The sequence below is a fragment of the Malus sylvestris genome, chromosome 9 (assembly GCF_916048215.2).
Source record: "Malus sylvestris chromosome 9, drMalSylv7.2, whole genome shotgun sequence".
Lineage (NCBI taxonomy): Eukaryota > Viridiplantae > Streptophyta > Magnoliopsida > Rosales > Rosaceae > Malus > Malus sylvestris.
The window spans coordinates 28,108,726-28,134,977 of NC_062268.1; the positions used below are offsets into that span (position 1 = coordinate 28,108,726).

Below are 26,252 nucleotides of genomic sequence, written 5' to 3' on the forward strand. Positions count from 1 at the left end.
GAGTATAAGGCCGACTGAAGAATTTGAGGGTCAAAACAAGTCCATCAAATCTAGAGTACTTTCGACCCTGCTGATATGGGATACTTTTGCTTTGACAGAGTAATGGATGTATCGGCACGTGTGCTGTTACGCTTGTCTCCACATGCTTCCTTGTATCCTTCTCCCTTGCCCTATCTGTTCCTCAGGCAGATGCGGTATCTTCCCTGGAAGCATAAGATGTTGAAGATGAGTACTCGAGAGCAATGTCAGGTAAGTAATCAGGTAAGGGGTTCCAGGCAGTCAGTTCCTGGCTGGAAGCTTGATTCCAAGTACTGACTGATTGCTCTCTTTCTCCTTGTCTTGTAGGTAAGAACAAGGTCCAAGGAAAAGACAGGGAAAAAGCATGATATGGGATACTCTTGCTTTTAACCCTGATGATATGAGATATTCTTGCTCTAGTATAGCTTGTTTGCAGAGGGATTATCGGGGGGAAAGAAAGCTGAATATTTCGAAAGGCTTTGTTGGGAGTGCCCTCTCAGATATGAGGAAGGGTTGAGCATTTTTGCAGGTCTGCCTGTCCGTTGGGGATGGAGGTCGACATATATAGGAGTCTCCTTAACAACAAGTAGTAATGCTATTCCTTTACCCTACTTGGTCATAGCACGGTAGTGGGAGCTGTCAGCTTCAAATGTTTTAACGCTGTCAGAGCACTTTGAAAAAGTGGTTTGTGGTATCTGGAAAGCTGATGTTGCGTGTGAAGATTACAGACAGCTTTATCCAAGGAGATCCGGCTCTTGAAGTTGGGAAAGTGTTGCCTCTTCGGTTTTCGAACAAGCAATCCTATCGGGGATCTGGCTCTCGAGATTCAGAGAACGATGCCTCTTCGATTTTTGAGAAAGCAATCATGCTGGGGGTCTGGTTCTTGAGATTCGGAGAGCGGTGTCTCTTCGATTTTTGAGAAAGTAATCATGTTGGGAGTCTGGCTCTCGAGATTCGGAGGGCGGTGCCTCTTCGATTTTGGAGCAAGCAATCTTGTTGGGAGTGTTTTCTCGAATGTGAGTAAAGGTTGGGCATGTTTGCTAGTCTATCTTGCCACGAAGCACAGAGGTTGACACACAGGGACTTTCCAATTATCCAGCAATGGTACTGTTCCTTTACCCTCTTCGATTTTTGAGAAAGTAGTCATTTTGGGAGTCTGGCTCTCGAGATTCGGAGGACGGTGCCTCTTCGATTTTGGAGCAAGCAATCTTGTTGGGAGTGTTTTCTCGAATGTGATTAAAGGTTGGGCATGTTTGCTAGTCTACCTTGCCATGAAGCACAGAGGTTGACACACAGGGACTTTCCAATTATCCAGCAGTGGTACTGTTCCTTTACCCTTGTGGGTAATAATATGGTAGCTAGACCTTCAAAATTTATGTGTCTAAACTTTGTTAGTGTTGTTTCTTTGCTATTCTTTTACCCTTCTTGGTCAGAGCGATGTAGTGGGAGCTGCAAGCTTCACGTGTTCAACTTTGGCAGAGAACTTTGGCAAAGTTATCTGTGGTACCCATGAGCTACTGTTGCGTGTGGGAAGTGGGTGATTGAACAGTAAAACTCATGTGCTTTCTACTTCACCAGAAGTCTTCGACCGAATGCCCATAATTTCCGCAAAGCTGAGTGTGCGTGTGACAGGTGCTGACAAGGCTGGAAAAGTAGGTGCCTCTTCGATTTCTGAGATCGGCCCTCGTGGTCTCTGAGCAGCCCAGCTTTTGAGAAAGCAAGCGCCTCTTCGATTTCTGAGATCGGCCTTCGTCGTCTTTGTGCAGCCCAGCTTTTGAGAAAGCAAACGCCTCTTCGATTTCTGAGATCGACCCTCGTGGTATCTGAGCAGCCTTGCTTTTGAGAAAGCAAACGCCTCTTCGATTTCTGAGCAGGCGCCTCTTCGATTTCTAAAGCTCCGTCGAGTGCAGATTTTTATAGGGGCTGGCATTAAGTTCCAAAGCACACTTGAATCTCCACCAGTAGAAGCTCCATTCTTGCACTTCTAAGATCTTGATTTGTCCGACCTCTTCTCTCTTCAACACCTTTGAAAATGTCTGGCCCCTCCGACCGTCGTTTTGACTTGAACCTTGTTGAAGAGGCAGCCCCGCCTTCTCCTGACAACATATGGCGTCCATCATTCGTCTCCCCTACTGGTCCTCTTACCATTGGGGATTCCGTGATGAAGAATGATATGACCGCTGCGGTGGTGGCCAGGAACCTTCTCACTCCCAAAGATAACAGACTGCTTTCCAAACGGTCTGATGAGTTAGCTGTTAAGGATTCTCTGGCTCTCAGTGTTCAGTGTGCAGGTTCTGTGTCTAATATGGCCCAACGCCTATTTGCTCGAACCCGCCAAGTTGAATCATTGGCGGCTGAAGTGATGAGTCTCAAACAGGAGATTAGAGGGCTCAAGCATGAGAATAAACAGTTGCACCGGCTCGCACATGACTATGCTACAAACATGAAGAGGAAGCTTGACCAGATGAAGGAATCTGATGGTCAGGTTTTACTTGATCATCAGAGATTTGTGGGTTTATTCCAAAGGCATTTATTGCCTTCGTCTTCTAGGGCTGTACCGCGTAATGAAGCTCCAAATGATCAACCTCTGATGCCTCCTCCTTCTAGGGTTCTGTCCAGTACTGAGGCTCCGAATGATCCCCCTCCGGTGCCTTCTCTTTCTGGGGCTCTACCGACTGCTGAGACTTCTCCTAAGCAACCTTTGTGAAGGCTCCCTCTTGTTTGTTTATTTTGACTTATGTATATGTACATATTTGTAGCTTATCGGGGATATCAATAAATAAGCTTTCTTTCATTTCAACGTATTGTGTTAAATACACCAAAGCCTTCTTCGCTAAGTTCTTTGAATTTTCTTTTGTTGAAGCTTTGTGAGTGGAGCATGTAGGTTGAGGTAGTGTTCCCTTAATTTCCTGAGTAAGGAAAACTTCTCGGTTGGAGACTTGGAAAATCCAAGTCACTGAGTGGGATCGGCTATATGAATCTTAGAACGCCATTGTGCTCGGTCCTGTGTCATGTCCTTCGTTAGATCCAAGTACTCTAAGTCTTTTCTTAGAGTCTCTTCCAAAGTTTTCCTAGGTCTTCCTCTACCCCTTCGGCCCTGAACCTCTGTCCCATAGTCGCATCTTCTAATCGGAGCGTCAGTAGGCCTTCTTTGCACATGTCCAAACCACCGTAACCGATTTTCTCTCATCTTTCCTTCAATTTCGGCTACTCCTACTTTACCCCGGATATCCTCATTCCTAATCTTATCCTTTCTCGTGTGCCCACACATCCAACGAAGCATCCTCATCTCCGTTACACCCATTTTGTGTACGTGTTGATGCTTCACCGCCCAACATTCTGTGCCATACAGCATCGCCGGCCTTATTGCCGTCCTATAATTGATTGCCTGAGACTTGTGTCTCTTGCCTCAGTCTATGCTCAATTATTCTCTCTCAAAGCTTCATTCTATGACTCGTAACTTAATACCCTATAATTCATGCAATTTTGCACATCGCCATCGCCCATATTCTTGTATATACGTACCAAAGTGCTTTTTTGCCACTCATTTGGCAACTTCTATGTTTTCAAAATCTTATAGACAGTTTGTGAGCTATGTTATACCTATCTCTTCGAAGACCTTCCATACATTGATCGGTATATCGTCAGACCCACTGCTTTACTATGCTTCAGGTTTTTCCAAGTTACAACCACTTCCTTTTTCTTGATTCAACAGTAGAAAGAGCAATTTTATACTCTTCCTAGTTACTCAACTCACCCAAAGAAGTACTCCTATCATGTTCTTTATTGAAAAGGTTATGAAAATAAGTTATCCATCTGTCTTTTATTGCATTCTTCGTAGCTAGAACATTTTCATTCTCATCCTTGATGTACCTTACTTGGTTCAAGTCTATTGTCTTCCTTTCCCTTGCTCTAGTCAGTTTATAGATATTCAACTCTTCTTCTTTGGTATCTAATCGCTTACACAATATCTTCAAAAGCCGCTAGCTTCAATTCTCTCACAGTTCTCTTCGTCTTCTTCTTCGCTATTTTATACGTCTCACAGTTTTCATCAGTTCTATCATGTATAAGGCTTTACAACATTCCTCCATAGCTTTAAACTTTTCATGTACCTCCTCCTTCCACGACCAAGATTCCTCATTAAAAAGAAATCTATTTGTGTTTTTGATGACCCACTCTTGTAGGTGATAACATGATCGTCTCTCTTCTTAAAAAAGGTATTGGTAAAAAAGAGATTGTATGCCATTGCAAAATCCAAAATGGCTTCTCCCTCCTCATTTCTCTCTCAAAACCATGGGCACCATGGGAACCTCTAATTCCGCTCATAATCTTCCCAAAATTTGTTCTTAGGCTCCTATCCAACCCACTTGAAGTGCACGCACACTAATCAGATTAACGAGTTCTTGTCCTGTCACAATCTTGATTGCTATAATTTATCCTCAACCCTCTTAATATCTACAACATCTTTTGTTAGAGTTATCCACGGTGGTGCCAACATCATTTCTCGGTCTATTTGTCCCGAATACAAAAGCTTAGAACTTGAGTTTTCGAGATCCTTTGCCCTTAAGCTAAAATCATGTATTGTAAATCTTCCATATATAGTGAAATTGAAAGACAAACACCATCTCTATGGACATAGCCGAATTGGCAAACCACTTAAATCTTATGTTTATGAATTCACATTTTGAGATAGTTGTCAAGTAAAGCACTCATACTCAACTATCAAAGCTTCATCAATACACCCAAAGCCAGATCAAAATGAAGTAATGATATGAAATCCCATTAATAGACAACTGGAAACAACTAGAGTTTTATACCCCAAATGATCAAGGCATCCAACATAGTCTGTCTCGATCACCTCACTAGTATCGGAAACGCCACCACCAAGAAGCAACAACAACTGCTACGCTTGGCCAGTCACACTCACCAATGGGAGCTATGGCGAACGACGACGATGTTGGGGTTAAGACTCGTGCAACCGAGCAAGCTATATTCCAACAGAATTGCTCTACGAAACCCCAAATGGGGTTATGCATCAATATCACCTAGAGAGGGATGAAGTAAAATGGTAAAGTAATATTTCTCAATTATATTGTTGTGTGTTATCAATACTTTGTTATTGATAATACAGTATAATTTTGGCTACTAACTATTTTGATTAGTATTGCAGATTCTATATAGAGCATGTAATTATTGATACATGGTATATACATGAGCATTTATGTAAAGCAAGAAAAAGAGTTGTGCTGCGTCAAGTGCTCACTTGTGTAAAGTGTTTGAGTTGTGAGGATATTCAAGGGTTGAAGTTTGCCTTGAATGAAAGAATTATTACATTCTACCTATTATTTAATTGGTAGTTTTTATTGTGAATTAATTTGTGCACTATTGTTATTTGGCTGCATATTCGATAAATTTTATGTAAGATTTTGTTATATGATGTGTGGTGTAATCGTTACAAATTATTTTATTTTCCACCATTTATTGGTTGTAGAATGTATTTCTATGGGTAAGATATGGCTCACACCCTAGCTCTTGAATGGTCCTTATTTACGGATCGAGGTGTGACAAATGGTATCAGAGCTTAGGGATTAGATACCTAGGATAAAATGTTTGTTGAATACATTGACTCTAATTTTACATTCTGTGTAATGATTTCGAAAGTATTACGTTTGATTTTTATGGAGTAAGTTGGGATGGGACTTATGCCTAGATGGGTAGTTTCTTGTGAGCTAGACTTTGCTTTCGGACTCATATTATTGCACTGCAAAGATAAGGAAATGGTGATTCATTTCTTTTGGAATTTGAGTTTTGTTTCACAAAAACTTGAAGTGTTTTAACGGTGTTTCTTGATTTCAGTATGCTTATTTGTTTGATGATTTTATAAATATAATAACTACTGCAATTTATTCGGACTATATAATATTTTTTAGTAAGTTCATATGCAATTTTGATGGTGAAACGAATTCAGATGTAATTCATTCGTACTCACAAAGGAAAAAAGAAAGAAAAATGGTCATTGCGAAGTGAAATTCTCATTCCTACACGAGTTGGTAATGTCGATAATAATTCTCATTCCTATACAATTACGGGTTGTGTGATGAGCTAGTTATATCTCATTCCTACATAGTTTTGGACTATGTGATGAGATAAAATTTTAACACTACTACAATATAGGCTATCACCGGCGAAGCAAAAACCGACAATAAACCCAATTTCTGTCGAAAATTTGGCAAAAATCCGACATAAAACAATGTAATGTCGGATTGGAATAGCGACACTAATGCTAGTGTCACGAAAGGGCTTCAGTGTCGGTTTTTACCCTTAATCCGCCACTACTCAGCGTCGGTTAAAAGCGACACTGATATTAACGTCGCTTTAAAGCGACGTACACTTCAACACCACGTCGGTTTAAAGCGACGTTCATTAGCAATTTAATTATAACATATCCAGCCTACTGTCAGTTTTAACCGACATAGTGATAATATTAAATAAATAAAATATCCCTTAATCGACATCAGGTAACAATTAAATAAATAAAATATGCAAACTAGTAACGGTCTTAACTGACACCACCTTTGTTAATAATAATTAAAATACGCCAAAATCTGCATTTGTTTTCAATTAATTGTAACTAAAAAAAAAATTATATAACCAAAATAATAAATTTCAAGTATAGCCAAAACAAACATTAATAAAAATAATTAACAAGAAAAATAGTGCCAAAATATACAAATATTTTACATCTAACATTTCACATAATATACAAAAACTCATCCGTCATAACAAACATTAAATCCAACATTACAAACATAACATACAAAAACAAAAAGATAGTACGATCAAAGTGTCATATTTATCTGACAAGAAAGCGAACCAAAAAAAACTACTCAACCGAATCTGAGCATGAATGTGGTACATATCCTTCTCCTCCTTGAGATCTTTCATTTGATCCCAAAACCCTTGTCAAGTCCACATCAAATCCACCACTTGCAAGCATTCCAGAAAACCCCCCAGCTGGAACTTCAGGACAAAATCCAGCAGGAGCAGCCATCTCGGGTCGATATACTGGCATTTGATAAGGCAACGACTGTTGCATGTATGATATGGGAAGCTGCTGCATATATGGCATGGGCTGCTGCTGCATGTATGTCATGGGCTGCTTAGGAATTGGATACATAGGATATGGAGGTTGCTGATTATGGCCAGCATACAGATATGCAGAGGGAGGCTGACTTTGGCCCAACTGTTGAGGAGGAGGAGGCTGACTCTAGCCTGACTATTGGGTTCTCGGGCTATATGGTGGTTGCGGCTAAAATCTTTGGAGAAACAACGCAAACAATTGATTTTTCTGATTCTCTAATTGTTCAATCTTAACCTCTAGGTCCGAAATCTGTTTATTATCATTTTCGTTCCTCATTCTTAGCTCATTATTTTGAGTCATCAGCACTGCCATTGCACTCTTAGATGACCTCCTGGAGGAATTTGATGTAGAAGATGAAGAAGATGCATAGGACACCATATCAGGAGTCACCCCATGACCATATCCTCTGACTCTATTATGACTCTCAGGACCCATTGTATCAACATAAACCCCGAGTCCTAAGTTCTTCATTATCCTCATGGCCCGACTCAATCAAAGTTTGTAAATTGCTCTCCATTGTTGCCTTGCATTACAATTTTTAAAAATAAAAATTCAAACAGACGTAAAACAGAAAAATAAGCTATAGATAAGAAAAATTAATAACAAAAAAAATATTAACACAAAAAATCAATTACCCATGTACGCTTCGATGTTTCATCAATCCAACTTTTATCTTTTCGTATGTGACATTCACGAAAAAAAGTTACAGAATCTGTCTCTTTCCCATGCTTCTTCTGCTTTATCAAAAATAAAATTTCATACAAACAATTTTAAGCAAACCTCATATTAAAAATAAAATTTATAAAAACTATAGATTATTTAAAATTAATAACATTTCTTCAAAATGTACAATCCTTACCAATTCTGTTGGCACCCTTGCAAAAGATTTTGTACCAGTAGTATGGTTCATTGTTTTTAATTGCTGATTAATCTTGTTTTTTTTTCAGCAACCTCCTGAACAAAAAAAAATAGAAATTTATTAACAAATTTAAAGTTATAATGAAATAAATCATATAACGATTACCCTTGTTTTTTCTCTATTCCAATATGCCACCAACTCAACCCACTGTGCAGGATTCACTTTAGGAGGAGGGTGGCTGTGCACCTCTTCTGCTCTTTTAGTATAATATTTTTTTTAAACTTATTTCTATACTCTTTATGCACATGCTCTGCAACTTTAAGCGTCATATGGCGGATCATAGGCATTTTAACTATATCTGCATCTTCAAAAAAAATATTTCCCTACATCCATATAAAAAAAAAATCAAGCTAATAAAGTATTATTACAATCTTTGACTTATTCTTCTACTTTCAAGTAAAAATAAAAATATTGATACCTTTATTCTATTCCAGAAAACTTCCTTATCTTCTTCCTTAATCTTACTCCAATCCCTCGTCAACGGGAGATTGTGGGCGTCTCTAACCTCCACTGCTACATGCTTTGAAAAAGCACTAGCATTATCACTAATGCATTTTCCGGACAAATCAAACGAACAGAGCTGTTTCGTCCATTTGGGAATTGAGGATCCGCACCTTCGTTGAGATGTTCCTTATTATCACAAAAAAAAAAAACAAATTAAAAACCAAGAAACAAATGTACATTTTCAGTTTAAGCATAATACTAGTTTAAACACAAAACAAAAATTGAAATTAATAATAATTCAAAAAAGAACCAGCTTCAAACTCCTCTTCTTCCAAATGAAGTTCCTCAGAACGTTGATCTTCACCAGAATTATCCATAGCAAAATTTAGTGGAAGGAGAAGTAATATGGCTGAAATGGGAAAAAAAGTAAGGCTGAAATGGGGGAAAGAGTAAGGCTGAAATGGGAGAAGGAGAGGGAGTAAACGAGAGAGAGAAATGGAAGCACGGAAGTAATGGGAAAGAAAGAGGTTTAAATATGGATAAAATTTTAGTGTCGAAATATGAACACATTATGTCGGTCAAAACCGACGCTATCTTTGACAAACTGACTTAAAAGTAAGTGGCGTCAAAATAATTGGACTTTGCGTTGGTTCAAACCGACACTATCTCTGACACGCCCTAGATACACCTAGCCTGACAACGTTTTGACTGAAAGGCCTGACACACTTTTGACTGACAGGCCAGTGGCGTCGAAATAGGGTAACATTGCGTCGGATAAAACTGACGTTAGGTTGACAGATTTGTCTAGCGTCGAAAGAAGGAAAAGCTTGCGTCAGTTCAAACCGACATGGCCATGACAGACATGACAATCGTAGTAGGTGGCCTTGAAAAAGGACAAGTTTGCGTCGGTTTAAACCGACGTGAGCCTGACATGTCAGTGGTGGCGTCGAAATAAGCAAACTTTGCGTCGAAATAATAAGAGGTTGCGTCGGTTAAAACTGGCGCCAACTTTGACGTTGACTTCAACAACTTTTCCAATCCATTTCCCTGTGCAAAAAAAGGGGGAAAATTCCCGCCCACAATATTTGAATTAAACCGACCCATATGACATATGCCGTCGGCTAAAAGCAATAGGAAACAAGCAAAAAAAAAAAAAAAAGTTTAACCCAAAGTTAAAAAATAAGCAATTATGTTATCTTATATAATATTTTAATAAATAAAATTTAACTCATATATAATCCTTAATAAAAAATAGAAATATAATTTTATGAAAATATTTCATCACACACTAATTGAAACATGGTTTAATTAATACATAAAATAATTAATATACTTATTCCCATCATCATCTGTTAGCTCGTCGTCGCCATTGACATGATTAACGAGCTCTGTGGGCAACGGTAATGATTCAAGGAAAGGAGTCTCTTCCATGCCAACCCTTGTATGGAAATTTTCATTATCAAGAATTCGATCATCCAAGTTAGGTATGTCATAATCATCAATTGCATCATTATCCTCCAATACGTCAAATAAATCTCTCGGCTGGGTTCAAACAACTATGTGCCAATTTTTTCAATTGTGTCATCCACGTAAAATGCTTGTAATGCTTGTGATGCTAATATGAAAGGATCCTCTTTAAATCCCAATTGATTGAAATTCACCATAATAAATCCATATTGATCGGTCTTCATTCCTCGTGGACTTTCACTATTAACCCATTCGCACTTAAATAACATCACAACTCAGCCCCTATCTCCTACCTCAGTAGGACCACAATATTTAATCTCGAATATATCTACAACTCTGCCATAACAATTCACTTGCCCAAGTGCTCCAGGAACATTTGCAGGTACAAAGCCACCATAATTTTGATTCTTATGTTTATAGTTAACCTTTCTCGACGATGTTTAGTTTTCAAGAATTCCTCATGTTGCCTAGACAATTATGTCCAAATTTAGATAATTAATTTTTCAAGGTTAAGAAAACCAATAAAACATTAAGATGTATGATTAAACGGTCTTACCTTCTAAATGGGCTAACTTCATCACAATTATTTAGAATGTACTTATGGCACTGATCAAGAACATTTAGATCGAGCTCCACATTTTCTTCTGAACCCATATAACATCCTTTCGAGTCAAAAATTGATAACCCACCTGATACTCCACGTCCAATATCATCTTCATTTTGGCCTCTACGAGTACGACGAGACTCAACGTCTCTAAGATACATGGAACAGAAGGACAAGCACTCATCCACCAAATATGCTTTAGCAATAGAACCTTCAAGACGACCCTTATTACGAACATAACACTTCAGTGTTTGCAAATACCTACAATTATAAAACGAAATACAAATTATTTATAATTATTAATTAAAGTTATGACTACAATTGTAAAAAATTTATAAAAATTTATTCATTACCGTTTAATTGGATACATCCATTTATATTGAACAGGCCCTGCAAGAGCTGCTTTATCTACCAAGTGAACTGGGAGGTGCACCATTATATCAAAAAAATGTAGGAGGGAATATTTTTTCAAGTTGACATAATGTCAAGGCAATTCTTGAATTCAGTTGCTTGAATCCTTCCTCAGACTCCTTACTACACAAATGTCTGAAAATTGCACTCAACTCTAATAATACCATAGTAGCAGCTTTTGGCAAAATCAGGCATATTGCAAGCGGGAGTAACTGCTGCATTAAAACATAGCAATCGTGACTTTTCAACCCATGCATTGTTCGTTCATACACGTGCACACATCGCGACAAATTTGATGAATATCCATCGGGCACCCGAATAGTAGACAACACTTTGCAAAACGCAATTTTTTCTTCTCTTTTCAACGTGAACAATGCTGGAGGTCGAAATGTTCTATTTCCTTCTCTACGTGGGTGTTGACTACGTCTTATGTTCAAGAATTCAAGATCTGCATGGGCAGCCAATCCATCTTTAAACTTTTCTATATCTAGCAATATTCCCACCACACTGTCACATATATTCTTCTTGATATGCATAACATCAAGATTGTGTCTAATCAATAGATGCCTCCAATAAGGAAGTTCATAAAAAATAGATTTCTTCTTCCACTGATTGTTACTACTTGTATTGCTCGAAGTTCTTCTTCTGCATTGCCCAACTGAAGCATCTTTGTTTGCTTTTCCAAAACTAAATCTCAATGTAGAAAGTTATTCAAGACATTGTAAACCCATCCACTGCCTTGGTGCACTATGATGCTTTCGACGACCATTAAAAGTTATGGTTTGTCTTCGAAACCTATGATTATCTTCAAGAAAACGTTGATGCCCCATATAACAAATCTTACGACTCGCCGGCAAGTAAATAGATTATTTATCATGCATGCAATGTGGACAGGCTTTATAGCCATGTGTACTCCATCCTGACAACATTCCATAAGCTGGAAAATCACTTATAGTTCATAAGACAACAGCCTTCATCGTAAAACTTTGGTTGGAATACGCATCATAAGTGGGAGTGCCCACCTCCCACAATTCATTCAACTCGTCAATCAATGGACACATGTATACATCAATCTCTTTACCAGGACTGTGCGGTCCTGGTATTAACAAAGACAACAACAAATTTGGTTGCTTCATGCATATCCAAGGCGGCAAATTGTAAACCGAAAGCACCACAGGCCATGTGCTATGGTAATTCCTCATTTTCCGAAAAGGATTAAATCCATCACTGGCCATCCTAATCGGACATTTCGAATTTCTGACGCAAAATCCAGATATAAATGATCCAAATGCTTCCATGCTGGAGAATCTGAAGGATGTCTCATAAACTCATCCTTAGGACATTCAGTTGCGTGCCACCTCATATGTTTAGCCATATGCTTCGACATAAAAAATCGTTGCAATCGTGGTTTTAAATGAAAATACCACATAACCTTATTTGCGATCTTTTTTCTTGAGCTATCCTCTGCTTTGGTAATTTTATACCTTGATTTACTATAAACCGAGCACACGGTCAAATTCGAAGTATCTTTCCAATATATCATGCAATCATTGGGACATGCATCAATTTTCATATACGTCAGACCCAAGTCTTTTATAAGTTTTTTTGCCTTATAACAGGATTCAGGCAAACAATCCCCTTCAGGCAACATTCTTTTAATTAACTCCAATAAAGTGGTGAAGATCTCATATGGCATTCTGGCTAAACACTTGATCTGATACAGTCTTACAACTGCTTCCAATTTCTTAAACTCCTTACAACCTGGCCACAAATCTCGATCTGCCTCTTCAAGTAACCTAAAAAAAGTCTCCCTCTCTTCTGGACGCCCTTCCCCAATAGGGGGTTCAATAGATGACCCAACACCTTCTTCTATGAATGGTTGGACAAATACATCATTAAGAAAATCATGCATGCCAATCACCTCATCTCCGGTTTCTTGTTCTCCAATTGGCACATTTTGCTCTCTAATGTTTTGCTCGCCATGATGTTGCCACCAAGCATTTTTATAATCATTATCCATATCATACAATACGAGATGTTCAACAATAGTGTTCCTAAGAAAAGTATATCGATTACAACATCTTTTGCAAGGACATCTAAACTTATCAGGACCAACACAATTTGCAACTGGTTGATCCAAAAACAAATTAATTCCAGCTGTCTACGCTTCCAAATTTCAGGCTATCATCAACCAACTCTTGTCCATGTTTTACCACTTTACGAGGGCAAAATATTATGTTCACTAAGACGCCTACAAGCTTTCAATCCCTATCATGTAGGCATAACTATTAGAATTTTCAATTTCTATTTTCAACCCTCGAACTCTACCACGATTGCAATCTTTTAATTTTTCAACACCTATTATAGTAAAAAAAAATTAAAATAACAACAAAAAGTTATCAAAATTATACTCATCTAATCCATTCTAGTAAATAACAACCAAAGGTTATCAAAGTTATCAAAATAACAAGAAAAACAAATTAAAATAACAATTAGAGTGCAAAACAAATTAATTTAACATAATATATTCTTATATTACTAAATATTATAAGTTCATGTTATATTTAATATTGTTAATTTAACAGAAATGCTTATAAATATTATTCATTTCCATTTTCTCATAACAATTCAAGTGACAAAATTAATTAATTTGACTAAATATTTATTAATTTAACAAAAATAGTAGAAATTTATCCAAGTACTTAAATTAGAATTTTTAAATAAATAAACTTGTGTATCATACAATTTAAAAATTAAAGAGTTTAGTGATAAAAACCTGAATAATAGAAGAATTCCGTCGTCGATCAATTCTTTATGTACTCAACCAGCTCAAATAAATTCCCTACAAAAATAAATTGTAAATAAAAATTAAACATAAGAGGAGAAAATAAAAATATTACAAGTAAGAAAAACTTACTGCTGTGAAGAAGGAACAAATGAAGTTGGAAGAACAAATAAGAAAGGTGCAAGAGAGAACACACGGGGATGGTTTGTAAATTGGAAGAACGAATAAGAAAAATGTAAGAGAGGAAGAAGAAAACACGGGGGAGAGTATATAAAGACCATCAATCTGTCGCTTACAATTGACACTAGTTTCAAAATGTTTAAAAAACTAAAATCTATGTCCCTCAGAACCGACGCAGGTTTTAAAATATTTAAAAACAATAATTAGTGTCGGCTAGAAACGACACCCATATTTTATGTTGCTTAAAAGCGACACTGTTTTATTTAAAGTGACAATGTTTTATTTAAAGCGACACTAGTATTTAAAAATTATTAAAATGTATGTCGGTTTTAAGCGACATTAAATGTTTACGTCGTTTTAAAAGCGACATTAAATGTTTATAACGTTTATAAGCGACAGTAAATCCAACGTTATGTTCAATAAGTGTCGTAACTGTCTAGTCCGCCACTATATTATATTAAACCAACACCACCTACTGACACTATAAGGCCCTTTTGTAGTAGTGTCAATGGCGTGTGATGAGAATATAAGAATCCAATTTGTAAGGTGATTGGTGAGTTACATTTCTGATTTACTTAACCATCAATGTTTCTGTATTGATTTCATTATTATGTGATTTTCAGTTAAAGACTAATTTTGTTTTCCTACCATGTTCACTTAGAGGTGTTATGCTAGAGTTGGAAGGCCTAAATTGGAGAAGTGCAATCCACTTTATATGGAAGGGTAGTCTCCATGCAACCACTCAAACTAAACACTTCATTAATGTTCTACAACTATTATTATAATATTTGTTATATATTTTTCTACGTCTTTTTAGATTTATTTACCTTACTCATACAACGGTTAAGGTCTTACAAATTTTGAGGACGGAATTTATTTTAAGGAGGGTAGATTGTAATACCCCGTCGTTAAAAAAAAAAAAGGTTATTTATATGTGTGTGTATGTGCGAAGTTATTTTTATGTAATGATTGTTATAAAATTATTTCAAAAACTAGCTAGTATTATTTCATGTCCATATGTAACTAGAGATATTTTTAGTTTGAATTGGAGAAGCGTGATTGTATGGGATTGGCTTGATATTTTTACCAAATAAGAGTGAGTTGGCAAGTTTTTAATCATTAGGAATTTAGGAGTTAATGATTGGTGATGATTCCCAACCAATCCCCCCGGAACAAAAATTGGAGAGGTAGGATTCATATCCCTTAGAGTTTGGACGTGGCTTTTGAGTATTTGTCCACATGCATGGTAATGATTATAACATGATTAGATACTATTGCTTCCAATTACAAGATGTCCAGGTGTAGCAAAGGATTTATATGTCATTGAAGGTTTAATTGTGGATTCCATTTCTTCATCCATAAAAGTAGAGGGAGGAGAGAAATGGGGGGAAACAACACCACACCAGCAACAACAACATAGCCAGCAAGAAGAAGAGCCATTCACCCCTTTAAGATTACTTTCTACCTTTCTTGACATGTTGTTAAGGTCCTTAAGCCAAAATCATGTATTGTAAATCCTCCATATATAGTGAAATTGAAATAAAAACACCATCTCAGTGGACGTAGCCGAATTGGTGAACCACTTAAATCTTGTGTTTATGCATTCATATTTTGAGATCGTTGCCATGCAAAGCACTCCTACTTAACGATCAAAGTTTCATCAGTATACCCAAAGCCAAATCAAAATGAAGTAATGATACGAAATCCCATTGGAAACAACTAGAGTTTTATACCCCAAATGATCAAGGCATCCAACATAGTCTGTCTCGATCACCTCACTGATCTCGAAAACACCACCACCAAGCAACAACAACAATTGCTACGCTTGGCCAGTCACACTCACCGATGGGAGCCATGGCGAACGACGACAATGTTGGGGTTAAGACTTGTGCAACCGAGCTAGCTATATTCCAACAGAATTGCTTTATGAAACCCAAATGGGGTTATGGATCAATATCACCTAGAGAGATGAAGAAAAATGGTAAAGTAATATTTCTCAATTATATTGTTGTGTGTTATCAATACTTTGTTATTGATAATATAATATAATTTGGGCTACTAACTATTTTGATTAGTATTGCAGATTCTATATAGAGCATGTAGTTATTGATACATGATATATACATGAGCATTCATGCAAAGTAAGAAAAAGAGTTGTGTTGTGTCAAGTGCTCACTTGTCTAAAGTGTTTGAGTTGTGAGGATATTCAAGGGCTGTAGTTTGCATTGAATATAAAATAATGAATCTTGTATATGTCAAGCGTTGGGGAAAGGGCTTGGATATGCAATTGGGCGTCCAGGGAAGTACCTATATAAATAAAATGGAAATTGAGAATTTAATTATCAAAATTGGGTTTAAGGGATGGACGGGAGTTAACTCATATTTTAAGGTATTCGGAGCCAAGTGGTATAAGCATGGTATGGGACGTGTAGGCTTGGATGCCTTAGTTATGTGTTAGCGGGATTAGAAGGGAGTGAGTACATTCATCCATCTCATTTGCATGTACTTTCATTTGAAAGAATTATTACATTCTAACAATTATTTAATTGGTAGTTTTGCTGTGAATTAATTTGTGCACTATTGTTATTCCGTTGCGTATTCAACAAATTTTATGTAAGATTTTGTTATATGATGTATGGTGTAATCGTTACAAATTATTTTATTTTCCACCATATCTTGGTTGTAGAATTTATTTCTATAGTTAAGATATGGCTCACACCCTAGCTTGTGAATGGTCCTTATTTGCGGGTCAGGGCATGACACTTCTCCTCCTCCTTTAGTCATGCTTAAGATTAGCATAGTAAGATAAACTTATATAGGTGGAGTTTCTAGGAAAAGAGCAATGCATAAAGAACATCAATAACTATTTAAAAGAAAATAAAATTGGAAGACAGCTCCACCAAGAGCTAAAAAAAAACATAATTTATTTAAACAAAAAATCCATAGCAAGTTAGAATGTTTAAAAAGTAATGTTTTAATAAAAATGAGAAGCAATAATTGTTTAGTTAAATCTGGAACATTAATTAGGGGCATTAAAAAGGGAAAATAAATTTTTCTGCACATTAAGTACATAAATGTATTTGTAAGTTGATTCCACAGACATGAATTGAGTGGAAAAGAGAAGTGGGGAAAGGCAAATGAGAAAGGTAATAATTGTCTAAAAAAATCCAGCAATAGTTTAAAAACAGAATATTTTGAAACCAAAAAACAAAAAAAAATTCCAGAACAATTAAGAAATGTTTAAAAAATAAAATTTTAATAAAAAAGGAAAGTAATAATTGTTGGTTTAAAATCTGAAACATTAATTAGGGCGTATTTGGAAAGAGAAGAATAAAATTCTCTAAACATTAAATCATAGATGTAAGTGTAAGTTGATTCCATATGGCTTGAACTGAGTGAACAAGGCAATTAAGGAAAGGGAAATGAGGAATGTAGCTCGCATTTCTTATAAAAATTCATAGAAATCCTAATGTATTCAAAACGGATTTCATGTGAATTCATAAAAGTCCATATGTATTAAAAAAATCATTGGTTTTAAAGAATTTTGGTGGATTTCATAGGATGCTGTAGTGTAAGTTAAGCCATAACAAATCTTGCCACATACTTTGATGGATTTTTATTTCTTTCTTTTTTCTCATTTTTTAAAAAATTTATTATTATTAAGGAGAGGGGAATGATTCAAAACTGTTATAATAATTTAGGAAAAGGGGAGTTTTGAACTTCGAATGCATGGGTGAAAACTCAACACTCTATTCACTATGATATTGGATCACATGTTACCATCTTACTGACTATATCCGCCAGGTTCACCACGATCTTTATTGTCATGTTCCTATGGTTAGGGTTGATAAATGTCGGGTTTGGAGGCGAAAATAGCATATCAATTCCCATAACCACGAAAATTAACCATATCCATAACCACAAATTAATCATCAGGATTATCCATAACCATGCCCATTTAGGTAATAGATTACACATCGGTTAACAGTTATTTCCATCTTTGTTAATGCAAAGCAATTATTCGTTCAACTGACACATTATATTTTAATAGATACTAATTCCTTCAATAAATATCCACAATCAAATCATAAAAAACATAATAATATTTTCTGGAGGTGTTCATGATAAACCAAATATGATAGCAAATTAAGGTAAATTGGTCCTAGGAAAAAAGAAAAGGGATGACAAATGCAAATACAACAGCCACTAAGAGATGAAGACGAAACAAAATTATCAAATAATTTCAATACTCGTGAATATCATATACAGATAAATTACACATTTATGTTATATTATATCATTATTATTCTGGCGGATTCATTGATGAATACGGATCGGGTATGCCTATAACCATATCTGAAATTGTAACAAAATAATATTAATGGTTTTCCCATATCCAAAAAATATACCAGAATATTCGTCCCCCACTCCTCCCAATTCGGACGATTATTCTTAAGAAACTAGATATGTTGTAATTGATTTCTTATTATTCACAGAAACAAGATTACATTCTTATACACACCGTGTATATCACAATCCTAGTTAGTTGCCTATAATCAAGGCTAACTAGAGCTAAATAAGGAAATAAATCACTAATGAACAATTTACAATGGTTGACCTAATCAATCCGGGATATCCTCTTTAACAATTATCCACGGTTATCGGGTTGAATACATGAATTGCCATCCCTATAACACCTTGCCGTGATTACCTCCACAATCAGCAAATTCATCTCCAGTCTCCCCATTTATCCATCTTTATGTACTTATCTTCAACTCCAATTCTCAACTCTAATCATCTAGTCACAACTGAATCCGAGTCTTCCACCTAACCGAACAATCAAGAAGTTCGCTCATACCTTCAATTACTTAACTAATATATACAAAGCCATGGTTTTCACATCTGAGTTTGAAAATGAGATTAGACATCTCGTGGAGTGAAATATGGTGGATGAGAGATGGAAACTGATGGCAAGTATATGCGGAGCACTGGAACAAAATCAAAAGCGAAGAAAACAAGGTTATTGACCGAACCAGTGAAAAATGGTTAATTCTAGTGCAACTATTAATGATGTGGCACAATTTTAACCCTTCAGATGCCTTTCATGGTCAAGATTAAAATCCATCAGAATTCGTCTAAATCAATTAAAATCTTCAATTGAAGTCTCATAAACTCTATTAAAATCCATATAAGTTTACTTTGAAATTCATAGATTTTGTTGAAATCAATTTAACTCCTTCAAAATCCATAAATTTATATCTCAATTTAATACATCCCCTTTAATAAATAGTAAATATATATATATATATATATATATATATATATATATATTGTAAGCTAATATCGTTTGTTAAAAAAAAATAAAAATTATAGATATATATATTGTAAGCTAATATCGTTTGTTAAAAACAATAAAAATTGGGGAGTTTTAACGAAAAACTCACGGTACTGTTCACTTTAATGAAAAACCACATTTTTACACTAAAAAGTCAAACCTGGTACTATTCACTTTACCCTTTATTTTGTCCTTATCATTAAAACTCAAAATTTTCAAGCCCTTTTCATTAGTTTTCCTAAAAAATTATAGTAGATATATTTCAGTCCAATAGGAAAGTTGATAATTACATTGCCAAACAAACAATTAATGTCTTTATTATGGTACCATCAGTTACAATATTTTGGGATTACACAATAATTTGGTGTGTTCAGTTACTATACTATCTTAATATAAGAAATATGTTATACTAAAGTTTCATTGCTATGAAAAGAAGAATGGTTCCAATCATTAGAAGTGTGTTGATTCTAATACTGTTTGTAATATTACCAGAAAGCATCTGTATTAGTTTCGCAGACCGTGTACTTGTCAAGATCATCAATGGCGTCATGGTGGCTCTGAATGCTCACTGCAAATCTAAAGACGATGATCTTGGTCTTCAAAAGCTCCGCGGTGATCGCCCTATTGGCATTTTTCGTTTCAGCTTTGTTCCAAATATATAGGGGACGAAACTATATCACTGCAGCTTTGCATGGAACCAAGAATTTCACCATTTTGATATATTTGTTTCGAAAAGAGATGAAGGAAAATGTCGTACTTGCTCATTGGTTATACTTGCTGACGAGCCATGCAGGTTCAATGATACGTCTCATCAATTCGACATTTGCTATCCATGGAAAAACCCTGTTTCCCTTCATAATTATATTCATCTCTAGAAGTTATTTTTAGCTGAAATGAAAAATCGTACACATGATTAAATTTATAAAATAAGTGAAGATTTTCATTTCAATATTGAGTTAGTTTTTTTTTTTCTTGAACAAATGATATTATCTACACTAAGGGGGTGGGGGTAGAGCTTGGTACTCAAGCTCTTTTGGTAGAGTGCAATTCACACATTTTGGTTCGTATGTTCAAGCTTTTGCTTGGATTTTGTTTCGTATTTGTTAGTTTCCATATTGAATTTGTTGGAGAAGGCGTTTGAGGAAATTTCAAGTTTGAAGGCTTTTGGATTTTTTGAGTCTAGGTGGAGATCTGTTCTTTGAATAGTTTGGTGATCACTTTTGCGTTTGTATTTTTGGTATATCAGTTTGAAGTTTGTTTTTTGGAAGTTCGCTAATTTCTCACTTAGGTGGAGATTGTTGGGTTTTGCGTCTCAAAATAAGGTATTTGTTACCTATTTCATTTTGGTGTCCTATTTGGGTTTGGATTTTGACTTCTTAGATGGTTTCCTTGCTTGATGGAGAGATTTTGCTAGTTACCTATTTGATTAGGATTTGGATTTACTTCCTATTAGGATTCCTATGTAAACATAAGTCCTATGCTTTATAAATAGGATATTTGGGTTAGTTTATTTGTTGTGGCTCATTCATGTGACAATTTGGTGAGAGTCAATTTGTGAATTTGTGAGTTAGAGAGCAATTGGGGAGAATCTTTTCCGCTTGTTTTGGGTTCTCCACTTGTTTGGTTTAGGTTTGAAATTTGTGGGATTTGGGTTATGAAAGTTTAAACACTCTTCTATAATTTCCGATTGTTTAGTGAAATTCTTCACCGTGCTTCGCCCGTTAATGTAGGCTTTATGCCAAACCACGTTAAATCTCTTGTTTTCTTATTTTTGAGATTGTTTGATTCTTTGTTTTTACCTACGACGTTGATATTTGGTATTTTGTTCGAATTCGCTTTTGTTTTCTCATAAAAGTACAATAGCTTGAAGTTTGGGCATGTACTATCTTATTTGGATATGTTTGGTGCTATTTTCTGTTTTGTTTGGTGTGAACTGATGATGACAATTAAACTATTAATGAACATCAATCTTTTGTTTTTGATTTTATATGATGTTTTTGGCCTAAATTATTGGTATATAAATTTTTATTATTTTAATTCCCCGTGTCCATGTCTTGATTTTTAGAAATTTTTTGTGTTCATGTTGTTTAGTGTCCGGTATTCCGTGTTCGTGCATCATAGGTGAGCACAGCTTCTAGGTTGCAGCAGTTAGCATCAGTCCATAGTTCGTCCAAATCTTCTGCACCTAAAACTCTTAGTGACCTCTTCACGTCCTACTTATTTGAATGACACGTGTTCTTTTTACTTATCTTTTTTTTTTAAAGGAATACTTAACTTATCTTCAGTTTTTTTTTAAAAGAAATAAATTGAAGAGTTAACATTGTTAAATAAGTTTAAATGAATGGTAGTGTCAACAAATGTAATAGGTCACAAAGAGATCACCGAGAGTTTTGGATGTAGAAACTCGTCAGTCCTTGTAATAAACTCGTTAGTCTAGGTGTCAACAAACTCATCAGTCCGTGTAATAAACCCGGTAGTTCCCATACATCAAAACTAATTCCCAACACTCTAGAATACAAAGAGGAGGTTTTAACATTCCATTACTTGTATCAGTTTGACATTGCTTTCATCAAGATATATAGTTCTCATATTATCCTTAACTTGTCAAATGGGTTTAAAAATTACATACTCAACAAAAAGATGAAAATTATAACTAATACAGAGACAATACAAACGCTCAACTTGTAATACGAAGTCACATTACCCCTACGTGTACACAGTTCTGCTTCGAGAGCTTCCAAATCTTTCAACCATAGTGATTTTGCAGTCTTGACGTCCAACTTATCCAGCTCCGCCGTGGCCTTAACATAATCATCTCCAAGACCATCACGTCCCTCGATAGTGAATGTGTTAAATCTCACGGATGTTAAAAATGCATAATACTAATTACCCTTTTCTTTTTTAGCTCATCGATCAAATCAGCCTTTTTTCTGCCTACAAAAGCGATCGTGCCTTCAAGGAATCCACAAACAAATTTATGCTTGCAATCTAACATTGCAACCTCTTTGCGAATATTTTCTCGTAACTTGATCTACATGCAGTACAAAAAATCAGTTCAAAGTTGTATCCTAGTTGAGAAGTATCAAAAATACAAACATCACTTTACTGAACGTCAGAAAAAAACTCACCATTCTCTCCTCATATTTTTTCAGTCTTATCGTATAAAACTCCTTAAGAACTGCATCCATGAAACATAATCTTCTTAGATACATTGCAAAACAAAATTGATAAAAACAACCAAATTGTGTTAAATCATACTCTCATATGGCGTAGCATAGTGCTGAAGCCAGCATTCACTATTAAACAAGTACATATTTGAAGTGAGTATTTTGGTTTCAAGTTTGAACTTTTCTTCCAAACCCACATTCTTGGCTCTCGTAAGTTCATTGTCGGATATAGTGACACACTAATACATTTTACCCATACGTTGTTGCGAGAGCGAAAATATAACTATAGATTATGTTTTTAACATATAAATAAGCAAGGACTAAGATAAACATTAAGTAGAAAATGGAGCAAATATTTTTACAAAGTTGTCTAAGTTTATATAACTTATAGAAAAGAGATTATCAAATGCCTTGTCATTGATATACAAAAATGGCTAGCCTAGTATTCCCCATTGATAGCCATCCCAATGCTTCATTTGTATAACTATTTGAAAATAGAATATCCTAGAAAAGCACATTGTTTATATAAAAAGAATGGGGAATTCATGTTAGGATCAACTATTTACACACACAAAATATTAACCAATACTTATCTGTTATGGATAAGACATGACAACATCCTTTTAACACTTCAGGAAAACTTTTTTTCCTTGAAGCAGTCACTGCAAATAAAACAATTTGGATCATCAGAAAAAAGAAGTTAAAACTGAAACAAAATGTTAATACAGTTGCAATAAATTTTGGAGATGAATAGATTTATAGCATGGAAGAACTAATAGTAAACCAGAGTTACCTATTTTATTTTATTTTATTTTTTGTGCGGAGCAAGATTTGTTTTTGAGCTGGTTGGGAAGGATTTTCTTTTCAACAACTTGATCAGAACTTGATCAACATCTTGTATATCTGTTTTAGATATTTCTTCTACTTTACTATGTCAAAAATATTAAAAACATTGAAAACACAAATTTAGATTAGATTGAAATCAATTTGAGATGGAATTAAAAATATTGTTAGGCAAAGTATAACCTTTTTTCAGACGCTATAAAAAGATCTCTTCTAACTGACTCTCTATTTCTTTTATGCGATTCGCCGGTTGTGTTAATAGGTGTAGTGGAAGATGAAACTGTTCTAGATGAGACTGTAACTTCTCTGGCCAGAGATTATGGAGTTGCTGGCTGAATGGTCAGGTCTTTAGAAACGTTGTAGATTGGAAAATCATTTGAGATCAACAAATTTCTCCTGCTTCCAAATTGAAGGTGGAATTTTTTTCTTTGTCCTATAAGCCTAAAAAACTCACTTGGCAGTGGTTTTTGGTCTGCTAATCTCTGATTGAAAACCAAATCTTTACAGGGCATGCCAAAAACGTTTTCACCTGATTTCCCAATAATTAGAGCATTGATATCGTTTGTTTCATCTTCAAGGACCAAAAACACTTTGTACCTTCATTTAAAAACATAATGTATAGATTAGAAAAGCATGAATTTTTTAATGAGTTGAAAGCTGAATTTGTATTAAATTTTTAAACGTTATAGTTTAATGTTAAGATGAACCATATGATAAAATTGAAGTATACTATGATTCTTTATTTCAGTGTATCCATTATGTTTAATTCTTTTTTACTACGTTTTTTTCATGAAGGTATAATCGTTATATTATTTTCCAACACAAAATATACATCGAATAGACATTTAAAAGAATGCTCATCTATGAAAGTGGCTGGCGATACAATGATGCTTTAACCAATTATCATATATCTAAGTAATAAACAACAGCAAATTATTTTCCAACTTTGTATTTCTAAAAAAGTCTGGATTTAATGTAATCTAAGTTTGGGAAGATTCATAAGACACATAATAATCTGTTAGGTAATTGTGACCTATCAAAGTAATAAACAACAGCAAATTATTTTGTAACTCTGTATTGGTAATTTTTTTTGGATTTAATGCAACCTGTGCTCGGGAAGATTCATAAGACATAAAATTGAAATACAATGTTAGAGTTGTTACCATGGAGTGGGAATCTTATTTGGATGCTTCTGACATATTAGTTGACCACTTCTCGGATCTTTGTACATTTGTTTTGCACATGTAGGGTAAGCAATGTACCACCATTCATACCTTGTGTTATATTGCTTGATTGACGCTTGGCACAAAAACGTATCATTCTGCAAAATGTTCAAAAATTATATTTGCACACACACAAATTATTAAATAGATAAGTTTTATCAAACGAGTTAAAAACAACTGAAAGGGTTTTGATTGAACACTATAAAATAAAAGCATTGGATATACCTTATATAAATCAGGATCCAAATAGCCTAACTCCTCAATTGTAACCTTTTCCCTAGTTTGTAAAATTTCTTGCTCATTTGCTTGCTTGGAAGGAGGCAATGTTATAGAATGAGGCCAGTTTGAAAACCTGTAATAATTTAGATTGAACATTGGTTAAATATGGAGATAAACATAATAGTTTTTTTTTTAAAAAGAATCTTAACCACATGATGATTCTCATTTTATGAGAACTAATGGACTCACACTAATTTGCATAAATTCAACTCTGAAATGTTTGAGTGTATAAAGAAAAGTGTTGAACTAGTGTTGTTCAAGATGATGTTGTTTGCGCATTAAACAAAAGTAAAGATAGGAAAAGGGAAAAAAATTATGTATTAACTGATATTTCAAATAGTTTTCTATCTAGCCAAAGAAAAATTGTAAACTTCAACTTATGCAGTTTAAGATAGTTGTATAGATTTCAAATATTGTGCATCACAATAAATCATATCTAATTAAAAAAGGACAAGATGAAAATTAAGTTTTCTGCATTGAAAACTAACACACCCTGACCCAGAACGCCTACTTGGACTTCGAATCGAGCTGTGCTGGCTGACACCTGGAAGGTGACGACGCCATAAAGTGTAATGTAGTGGAAAATGTGAATAAATTTAAACCTAAAAGTGCCTAAATATAAGAGTGCATTGTGAGCGGGAATGAACTTATTTCACACGTGATGTCAGAGAGTACAATACAGTAAGATAAGGTGAGAATTATACCTCCGAAGGTAATTGTCTACACCAAGATTTGCCAAGAATCCTTGTTGATAAGAAAGCTTAGCTACTAAAACCTGGAGGGGCGAAAAACAAGGGTGAGGGGCTTGAAAATAAAGTTTTATAAAAACCTTTATGAAAACATTGTAACCCCTCGCCGTAAAACAAGTATAGTTTCCAAAATATACTTACTATGTATAGTATAACAATACTTACCATAGCCTGCAAAATCTCAAGAATTCATTACAGCACAATATCTCGTAAATAAGGGCATGACATCCAAAATCACAAAATCTCACATAAGCAACATATCATATCGGGTGTTTATCAACACGTGCTGACACACGAGTTTATGCAGATGTGTTCTGACATGAACATGAATGGATGTAATCATAATATATGCTCTAGTACTACAATCACGTGAAGACTGACACTATTCGCTATCATATACGAGTCAGAATTGCCTATAGTAAGCTTACCTGTGCATCCCGTAGGATTATTTCATCATTTCCCAACAAAAAGGTATTTCTTATAAACATTAATTTAATCATGAAAATCGCATAAAGAATTTATTAATGCTTGTATATATGGAAACTAACCAATATATATAAGAAAAGATCCACTCACAGATCATGTTGCTGAGTCAAACCCGTCTCGTAGCATCGAGAGTCCTTGTGATCCATTTCGCCTAGAAATGAAACCATTTAGGTAAATATAACATGCTAATGAAATTACACA

The 26,252-nt window shown here is 35.1% G+C and overlaps 1 long non-coding RNA gene and 1 pseudogene across 1 annotated transcript; one reads left to right on the plus strand and one right to left on the minus strand.

Moving 5' to 3' along the window:
• Positions 1-907: 907 nt before the first annotated feature.
• Positions 908-1,412, plus strand: LOC126582151 (uncharacterized). The gene is made up of 2 exons (XR_007609284.1): positions 908-1,086; positions 1,303-1,412. It is a non-coding gene; the product is annotated as an uncharacterized LOC126582151 (long non-coding RNA).
• Positions 1,413-21,832: 20,420 nt separating this feature from the next.
• LOC126633928 (uncharacterized) lies at positions 21,833-26,197 on the minus strand (annotated as a pseudogene).
• Positions 26,198-26,252: the final 55 nt, after the last annotated feature.